Below are 8,605 nucleotides of genomic sequence, written 5' to 3' on the forward strand. Positions count from 1 at the left end.
TGGAGGCAGCCTCTCAAGAGTGCAGTCAAAGAATTGGTGAATAATAGTTTTCAGCATCCACACGGAGAGACGCTTCAGGGCAAAATGAAAATCCGCGGGAGTAGTAACCAAGGCTACAAGGGCAGTCTCCTTTGACCTTCACCGGAACAGCGGAGAGGACCCATCTAGAGGATGACCCCGGAGCTCATCGCCTCTTTCAGAGGTTGGAGATCTGAACGCTCTGGGGCGAGGAGCCAAGTATCCCGCGGGCAAGTACGCATGAGGCCCTGAATCCGATCTGAGTTTAAATCTCGGTGAGACCTTTTGTACGCAAAGAATATGCTCTTTCATTCAGTCCACACAAAATTTTAGTATTTAAAAACAAAATCGTGCTCCCAAACATATAGTGTATTGGAAGTACTTTCCAATATCGCGTGGCCCTCTTCCTTCTGCCCCCACCCCCAACATGGTTTAGGGGAGAAAAGGGTTTTGGGCTGGGAAGAATGAGCTTGGGCTGCAGCTCCAAAGTCCCAGGAGCAAGTTTCCGCTCTCCTCCTGCTCCCCGCGGTTGTTTGCGGCACTCATCCCCCTCCCCTCGTGCTCTTTCGGAGCCGGAGTCCTCGAAACCAGGTTCTCAGAGTGACCGGGTCCGGAAGGAATTTTCGGAAATATCGGGGTTTCAGGACTCTTGATTCCCAAGTCGGGTGAGTCCGCCTGACCCTGCGCAAGCGGTCTTTGAGTCTCTAGTTTTTCAGTGGTAAAAGGTAGATGCTGCCTCCCTGAAATTCTGAACTCAGGGATTACTTTCATGCTAAGACTGTTGACTCTCTCTTTTTTTTTTTTTTTTTTAAGACAACAATAATTCTGTACCAAAGAAAAGGCTGTGATGCCCGACTAGCTCAGTCGGTAGAGCATGAGACTCTTAATCTTAGGGTCGTGGGTTCGAGCCCCACGTTGGGCGAGCACTTTTGTACTCCCTTCCATTGTTAGAGAATCTTCTCTAGTCGCTTACCAACAGAATTAAAGAGAAAAGCAAAGCAAAGCCCATTGCCATCGCGTGAATTACGATTTACAATGACCCTGTAGAACAGAGTAGAACTGCCCCATAGGGTTTCCAAGAACCTCTGGTGAATTTGAACTGCCGACCTTTTGATTAGCAGCGGAGGTCTTAACCACTTCCCAACCTGAGCTCCACCAATAGGATTAAATTTAGGAGCTTCTAAATTGCCAGTTGCTGCCATTGAGACATCCTCTCACTTACTCTGGACATGTTATTAGGAGGGACCACTACCTGGAGACAGACATCATGCTTGGTAGAGTGTCTGTGAAAGAGAGGAAGAACCTCAGAGAGGTGGATTGACACAGTGGCTACAACAATGGGCTCAAACATAGCAAGGATTGTGAGCCTGGTGCAGGACTGGCAATGTTTCATCCTGTTGTAGGTAGGGTGGCCAAGGGTAGGAACCCACTGGAGGGCACCTAACAACAGCAACAATGTATTTTTGAGAGAGGGAAGAAATATATATTTGACTGCATGGGGTGAAAATTTACATAATAAAACCTATGCCTACTCAATGACTTCTACAAGTACAATTCAGTGACATTGATTACATTCTTCAAGCTGTGTAACCATTCTCACTATCCTTTTCCAAATCGTTTTGCTGGGAAATGATTTATCCTTACACATAAAAAGTGATTCCCCAAGAACAAGAGGCCTTGGCGGCATTTAAAGAACTGCCCTGAGGCTTGCGAAGAACTACCCTGAGACCAGCTCTCCACTTGCCTCCCTATCCTCCCTGGGAGGCAGCCATGGGACAGTTTCTCATCGCCTTCCAGGTTCTGATGAGATACCAGGTTTTATGGTCTGCTCACCCTCGGCCTATAGCTGCAACTATAAAACCGCTTAGCTGCAGTCTAGAGTTGGCTCATCGGCAACAGGTATCCCACAACTCTTGCTGTAGTCATCAGGCCCCTTTTTTCCCCATGTCTTCCTTTCTGGTGTGTGGGATTAGAACGCAGGCACCTTTGGCTACTCATCCTTTTGTTGTCTACATAAGTAATAAATTGTCTGAATCTAAATCACCCATGCCTTGGCCTTGTTCACACAAAATTGGGTGATGGGTCACCTTTCTGTGGCCTTTCTAGACATGATCTTATAACTCCCACCCAAGTGATTGGGCAGGACTCTGTAATAGGGTAACTGTGGCCCACCAAGGGGATTGGTTAGTTTTGCCATCTTGCCGGGCTGAAATGAGCCACCCCAGAGGTAGGAAAGAGAGAATCCCACTACCACCAAGGGAGAACAGCCAGGAGCCAGCATGCCCTTTGGACCCAGGATCCCTGCCCTGGGAAGCTCCTGGAAGTAGGAGTCTAATCTGTTACTTCCCTAATAAACCTCAAAATCCCGAGTATGGTCTATGAGTTCTGTGTGGCCATTGCAATGAATTACTGAACCCAACAGAGAAGCAGAGAGCACCGTGGGAGGGACGGTTGATGTCAGAACCAGTAAAGATGCAAAGAGAGGAGGCATGTCTGACCTCTGCATCATAGGAATCAACCTTGAGCTGCTAATTTTGATTCTCCTTCCCCCTTGTGAAGTTAGAGGAGGCCAGATACCACTCCCACGCCATTCTTACATCTTGTCTGCAGCTGTGTGCTTGACAAATTTATGTTTTTTTTTCTTTTCCCATAAAAATTCTTAAAATTTTTATGTAGTTAAATGTAACAATCTTCCCCTTAAGGCTTCTGAGTTTTCTGTCAGGCTTAGAAAGTCTTTTCAATATTTTACCAGTTTGTTGTCTTTTGACTTTTGTAGGAAAATGGCTCTGCCTATGAGACTATGAAATTTTCACTGGAGGTAGTTTTGAAGGAAGAAGGGTGTATTTATTCTTCTGCTAATGAACTGACTAGAGATACAATTAGCTCCCAGAACTTCTGTGACACATTCCCTGAGGTTCTCCGAAGCCCCTACCTGCTGAGGATCGAGGGAGTTTCCCGGGACCTCCAGCTCAAGATGACTGGGCTCTGTATAAGAGGTGAATGCAGTCAACAAAGGATGGTGCAACATCCCAGCACTAGCAACAGCGAAGAGTCATTACCATTCCTAGGCCTGGTGGGGAAGGAGAGAGAGATATTTCTGGAACCTGGATGAAGTCATAGTTGTAGCTAAGCCTGCAGCTGTCATAGAGTGCCCCTGGAAAACAGCTGTGGACTTCATGTACGGAACACAACCTCTGCCAGCTGCAGGGAATAATTACCTCCCCCCACACCATAATATTCTTGCCACCCTTCTACCTCCAATTAATGCATCCCATGGGCTGTATCCTCCAAGAATCAAGTGGGCAAGGGAAACTTTTTATGCAGGGGTCAGCCTCCTGGGATGTAAAATGGAGTGGATAATGCTGAGAATGGATCTGGAGGGACAAATGCAGAATACCCAGCACACACGGCTTTTTCATTCTTAAGATTTTTGTTGTGAGTAATTTTGTCATTGGCCGAATTCGGGTGTCACTAGGCTTTTTTTTTTTTTTTTTTTTTGGAAAGTCTCTATTTCCTTATTTATATGAGAATGAGTTTGCTGTCTTTGGGCCTGTGTCATATCTTGACTAGAAAGCTATCTATCTGAATGTATTGATTTGATTCACTCTTTCTTTCACTCAGCTCATTATAAGCACTGAGATATATTTTCCACCAATCTAAACCAGTGACTCCACCAGCCTGAGACCAGAAGCACTAGATGGTGCCTGGCTACCACTAATGACTGCCCCAACAGGGAACACAACAGAGTCCTGGGCGGAGCAGGAGAAAGTGTGGAGCAGAGCTCAAATTCACATAAAAAGACCAGACTTAATGGTCTGACAGAGACTGAAGGAACCCCTGAAACTATGGCCCCTGGACACTCTGTTAACCAAGAACTAAAACCATGCCCAAAGCCCACTCTTCAGACAAAGATTAGACAGGACTATAAAACAAAAAAAATAATACATGTGAGGAGTGTCTTTCTTAGTCCAATCAGATACACGAGACCAGAGGCAGAATGAGAAGGCAGGAAGGGACAGGAACTGGTCCAATGGACACAGGGGACCCAGGGTGGAAAAGTGGATTGTGCTCTCATATTGTGGGGATTGCAACTAAAGTGTAACAAAACAACATGTGTATAAATTTTTGAGTGAGAAACTAGCTTGAGCTGTAAACTTTTACCTAAAGCACGAAAAAATAAATGAATAAATAAGTAAATAAAGGGAAACAGCTAAACAACAACAAAAATTTCCACAAGTCATTATCAGAGTCTTCCTATTTCATTAAAATAAAGTTCTGTAGCCAATGTATGTTTTGAATACCATAACTGGATTCTCCTTTTCACAAAAAAGTAATGGTAGTGTTTCTAGAACTTCAAAATGCAGGATTTTCTTTTTTTAATTAGCATCTGTGGGCTTCTAGCTCAGAGAAGACTGGAAAAACCAAGGGAAGAAGAAACGAAAAAAAAAAAAAATCCACCGTAACTTCTGCATTATGATGCATTAAGAAGTCCGTAAAGACCAAGACTTCCCTGAGCTCTGTGATCGTAGGTTAATGGTCTGCCCTGTGGCTTCAACAGCCTGTGGTCAATTTGGTGGCACAGCAGGTCAACATGGTCTGGTTTGTCTGAGGATTTTAATATCTGCTTTTATAGTCGGTCATTTATTTGTTATGAAAGTAATAAAGTCATGCTTGCCGTAAATACAAACAAATGCATAAGATGTAAAGAAGAAATGAAATTTCTCCTGTTCTCAATTCCAATCATAAGAGGTAATTCTTGTTAATATTTTGCTATATGGCCTTTTAAAACAATAGTACAGACGTACAGCTTTATCAATTATATGGACGAAGTGGTGATTGATTGAGGTGCTAGTAGATGCTGTTTAGCCAAGAGACCCAAGAAACCCTCACTCTTACCCTGACAATAATCTGTCTACCCCGACCTATGGGATAAGGAATAGTAACATTTTTTTTTTTTACAGGGCTTTCATCCCACTCAGGGAATTCTTATAAACTGAGGGAGACCACGCGTCTTAGGCTGAAGTCCTAATGTGTTCTTTCTTTGCTTCTCCGAAGCCTAAACTGGATATTATCTCATTATCTCAGATATACCTGGATGACAGGAGTTAACAAAAAGAGGTGGAAGGGACAAAGCGAGGCAGGGGTGGGGGACTCCTCCCCTGCATGAGTCAGCCTCACCAGTGATGCATCTTTTGTGAAATACAGATTAGAGAGAGCCTCGCTTCTGTGCTTTCGCTCCACCCTCCTAAACAATTATTAGGCTTCAATACATAGTCTGTATTTGAAACAATGAGGTTAGTATTTGTTCAGTCATTGGGAACTAGCAGCTTAAGTAGAGAAGCTGAAAATTCTCTCACCACATGTGCCTTTCTGTGTACTCCCTGGATAGTCTATTGTCAGACAACCATATGCCAATCCCTCTGGGAAGGGGGAAAGATCATAAAAGTACAAAAAAAAAAAAAAAGTCCTACACCCACCTCATGTGACTCTTCCTAAGAACATGCAACCTGGTCACTATGGGAAGCATTTTAGATATTCAAGGGCTATCTCTTTAATGTTATCACCCAAATCTCTAAAAGGATCAAAGTAGGAATTAACTCTCGGTAAAATTGTATGAAAATTCATCCTCTATTTCCTAGGAGAAGTTTTCATCAGCTACTTTGTCCACCCCAGCTCACCAGACAATATTTTATAGCAAGCACCACATACCAGCATGGACCAAAGAATTCCACAAGTGCAACAGAACACCCCCTAGTATTAAGTCCCCCCAAAGAAAGTATCAAGGATGCAATCTCTCTTCTAGTTGCCACGGAAAATAAGAAGAAAACCGTTATTTAAAGTCCTATTCTCATGAAAAACTAAACTTAAAAGTCTTCCCTTTCCAAAACACTTAGTGGACAATAGATAAGAAGTAACTTTGGTGAAGGGTAAGACAGTACACAATACTGGGGAAGCCAGCACAACCTGTACAAGGCAAGGCCATGGTAGCTCCATAGACACGTCCAAACTTCCTGAGGAACCGAATTGCTGGGCTGAAGCCTGTGGAGACCATGGTCTCAGGGAACATCTAGTTCAGTTGGCATAACAGAGTTGATAAAGAAAATGTTCTACATTCTACTTCGGTGAGTAGAGTCTGGGGTCTTAAAAGCCTGTGAGCGGCCATCTAGGATACTCCACTGATCTCACCCCTTAGGGAGCAAGGAAGAATGAAGAAAGCTAAAGACACAAGGGAAAGATTAGTCCAAAGGACTAATGGGCCACATCTACCATGGCCTCTACCAGACCGAGCCCATCTGGTGCCCATCTACCACCACTGACTGCTCTGACAGGGATCACAATAGAGGGTTCCTGGACAGAGCCGGAGAAAAATGTAGAACAAAATTCTAACTTAGAAAGACCAGACTTGGCTGGCCTGATGGAGACTGGAGAAACCTGGAGAGTATGGCCCCCGGATGCCCTTCCAGCTCAGTAATGAAGCCACTCCTGAGGTTCACCCTTCAGCCAAAAATTGAACAGGCCCATAGGGGAAAACAAGACTAAAGGGGTTCACCAGCCCTGGGGCAGGGACTGGAAGGTAGGAGGGAACAGGAAAGCTGGCAATAGGGAACCCAGGGTTGAGAAGGGAGAGTGTTGACATGTCGTGGGGTTTTTAACCAATGTCATGCAACAGTGTGTGTACTAGCTGTTTGACGAGAGACTGGTTTGTTCTGTAAACCGTCATCTAACATTCAATTAAAAGGAAAAAAAAAAAAAGCCTTCCCTTTCCTATTTTTATTTGGCTTAGGACCAGCCATGAAGATCCCACTACGGAGAGTGGATGCGTTCTGAGTTCCTCAGCAGCTGCAGCCTGGGCTCTCTGTCACGGGATCGATGGGAACAGGGTTACCTCTGTCCACACCTCTACAGTCAGGGCAATGCAAGCTCAGGTCTGTCCTGGGAACCACTTTTCCAGAATCCAAGGAGTCAGGAGAATACAGAAGAACGTCACAGAGCCAGCCTCTCATCCACAAAATTCAGAGTAATGTGTGAAACCAGCAAGCAACAGCATCCTCCAAGCAAAAGTGATGGGTTTCCACTGCTGTTGAAATGCCAGATACTGTGTTGCCCAGAAAAGAGCTTTCTCTCAGAATGCGGGGATATGACTAGGTACAGCCCCTTTGGAGGACAATTAGACACTAGCTAGCAAAATCAGAAACGCACAAATACCTTGATCAGGCAACACCACATCAGGGAATCCATTTGAGAGAAATTCTTGCACACCTGATTAAAAATATCTGTACAAGCTGTCCTCTGAAGAATTATGACCATAAACATTAGAACCAATGTCATCTCCATCAGTTAAGAAATGCTTAAATATACAATGGTCTATCTGTGCTGTGAAAGGATATGCAGTTGTTAAAAGGACGGGGTAGATAACAATGGTGATGATGATGCCACTGAAAACAATTTTAACAGCTGATATCAGTGAGCATTTAAGTGCTAAAATGCTTTATGTGCCTCTCTCATTAAAATTTAGGTTAACCCATGAGGTAAGTACTCCTATTTGCCCCTTTTTATACGTGAAGAAATAGAGACACCCCCAAAATTTGATAACCCTTTCGAAGTCCCACCGTGGCAGAACCAAGATTTCCGTGCAGAGCTTGCAACTGCACCACAGATGTGGGGTTCTCTGATTCTCCATTATCGGGATTTTTCAAGTTTCCGGGGTGCGCAGTGTAAAACCTCAGTCTCAGGAAGTGAGAGAATCCGTGCAGTGGCTCTGGAATAAATAAACTCCGAAGCGGCTTTCGCTGGCTTTGTGGAAATACCATTTTTTGCAGGAAAAAATTCCTTCTTTTATTCCCTTTTATGGGACTTCAATCGTCACGCAGCAAACTTTGGCGTCTGATTCAAAGTGGATAGAGTTCCAGAGGACTCTGAGAACGAAAGTCGCTAAAAGCCTAAAGCGGCTATTCAGCAGCTACAACAGCTTAAAGTAAAGCGTAGCGTTCCTGGGTGGGCTCGAACCACCAATCTTTCGGTTAACAGCCGAACGCGCTGACAGATTGCGCCACAGAGACACGGAGCCCTTCTTTTTCAAACTTACTATCTGATGTCAGGAATTGCCCGTTAACCTCAGGCTGGGGACATCTTAACATTGTTCTGGCCTGTTCAACCGCGCGCGCTCCAGTGTAAGAGACATTTAGGCCGAGAGTCCTGCCTTTGGACACATTTGGGCGTTGACATCGAGCCCGAGTGAGCTGGGGGACTCGGACACCCGCGGCCTAGCGCAGCAGGAGACGCACAGTGGCTGCTCACCACCAGCAGGGGAGGACGCACCACAAACCACCGCCCTGCGGGACTCCGCGTTCTGAGACCTGCCCCAGCCTCCCCGCCCCAGGCCCACGCCCCACCCCACCCCGCCTTGGGCCCTGGGACTTTCCCAGGAACGTTGAGAAAGTAACTAACCAAGTGCAGTGTGAAGTGCATTATTGTCCGGGGCAACCTTAGGAGGTACTGGTAAGGAATTAGGGAGCACAGAGCGTCAGAGTAAGCTTCGTACCAGCTTAAATTGAGTAAAGCTGATTGTTTACTAAGAGTGGGGCAA

At 45.1% G+C, this 8,605-nt stretch overlaps 2 non-coding genes across 2 annotated transcripts; one reads left to right on the top strand and one right to left on the bottom strand.

Annotated features, from left to right (window-relative positions):
- Nucleotides 1-867: 867 nt before the first annotated feature.
- On the top strand, nucleotides 868-940 carry TRNAK-CUU (transfer RNA lysine (anticodon CUU)). Its single transcript has one exon. It is a non-coding gene; the product is annotated as a tRNA-Lys (tRNA).
- A 7,064-nt stretch (nucleotides 941-8,004) lies between these two features.
- TRNAN-GUU (transfer RNA asparagine (anticodon GUU)) lies at nucleotides 8,005-8,078 on the bottom strand. Its single transcript has one exon. It is a non-coding gene; the product is annotated as a tRNA-Asn (tRNA).
- Nucleotides 8,079-8,605: the final 527 nt, after the last annotated feature.

This window comes from Elephas maximus, chromosome 3, assembly GCF_024166365.1.
Source record: "Elephas maximus indicus isolate mEleMax1 chromosome 3, mEleMax1 primary haplotype, whole genome shotgun sequence".
Lineage (NCBI taxonomy): Eukaryota > Metazoa > Chordata > Mammalia > Proboscidea > Elephantidae > Elephas > Elephas maximus.